The 1452-nt window shown below is 32.5% G+C and overlaps 1 non-coding gene across 1 annotated transcript; it reads right to left on the bottom strand.

The window, feature by feature from the left end:
- Positions 1-490: 490 nt before the first annotated feature.
- On the bottom strand, positions 491-626 carry LOC125615529. Its single transcript, XR_007346139.1, has one exon. It is a non-coding gene; the product is annotated as a small nucleolar RNA SNORA3/SNORA45 family (small nucleolar RNA).
- Positions 627-1452: the final 826 nt, after the last annotated feature.

A 1452-nucleotide genomic window follows, 5' to 3' on the forward strand; every position in this document is an offset into this window, starting at 1 on the left:
CAAGATAATTACTAATGAAAGAACAGCCCAGATAAAGTCACACCTGAAGTTACCTACCCGCACCTTTCCACCAAAATCATTACATAAGAAAGACCACAATACCAGGGCCATACAATAATACCCTACAGACCTATAGTAATGTCTCTCAACATCATACATTTAATTGCCCTGCTCAAAAACAGCTTCTCCATTTTCTTCTGTAAAATACTAAGGCCCTTGTCCCCCTGAACCCCTCCCCTCTCTGCTCCACACTTTTATTCCCATCAGTTGAATTGTGTTGTCTCCAAGTCAGAGTTGGGTTTGCTCAAGACTGCTTATTCCATTTGAGTTTATTATAGTTAATATGCAATTCAAATAAATATAAAAAGAAGTAACAAAGTGTGGGTTTTTTTTTCTAGAAGAGAAAGAGATTTATAACACATCATGCCATGTACCAATTTCTTGGGGTACATGGAGAGAAGCCAACATTAACTTTTAAGTCCCAGGTAGACTATGTTTCTGATCTGGGCACTAATGGGGACATTAATTGTCCCCCCCCCCCCAGTGAATCAAGACCAGCAAATTCTCTCCGAGAACTGTAGCACACCAGGACAAGTTCTGTGTCGGGATGTGACTCTAGTCTCTGCCAAAGTGTGGGTTATTACAAATAAATCTAAGATTAACTGAAAACAATGATGTCTTACAGAGATATATTGTTTTTCGTTATCTTATATGTCTAAGAACTGTAATATCTCTTTAATATTAGGAGATCAAAAAGAATGAAAATCCAAGATAATTACTAATATAAATAATTTCTTGTTAAATAAATATTTTCCTGGGAAATAAGCTATTTTTGTTGAACACTGCCATTTAAACAGCCGAATGTCAATAAACCATTGGACTGATAAGTCAACCTTTATCTTATATTCTAAGAGGTCTGAGTTTTTTCTTACTGCTTTTTCAAAACTCTAACATACAAAATAAAGCTAACAAAACTGTATTCTAATTATTTACTTCTTTCTTCATTATATTCAGCCTCATCTTCAGTTATTTGTCTTACCAGATAGAATCTTTCTAATGTGGTTATTGTTTTACCATCAGGGAAGTCAGCCTGAGGACCACGTTAAACATTCTAATTTCAATATAGTTATCTCATTTAACATCAATCTATTAAATAGCTACAAATTTATTTGTATTACAAGAAGAATCACCTATTTATGTATTTTTGAGTTAAATATGCTAATTAAATACTTGAATTTAAATTTAAAGTTCTGGAATAAATAATTTTCAAAGGAACCAAAATAATAGAAAGCAGAATGTGAAGTGATTCCCTTTCACAAAGGAATGGTATAATGCTATTCCTGTTCACATTTTTGATGGGTTACCTAGAGTTACAAATACATTTGGACTTCATTTTTAAATTTCATTAAAATAAAACCTTAAAATTTATATTTCTCAAAAGACTTATTTATG

Source organism: Marmota marmota, unplaced genomic scaffold (assembly GCF_001458135.2).
Source record: "Marmota marmota marmota unplaced genomic scaffold, marMar, whole genome shotgun sequence".
Lineage (NCBI taxonomy): Eukaryota > Metazoa > Chordata > Mammalia > Rodentia > Sciuridae > Marmota > Marmota marmota.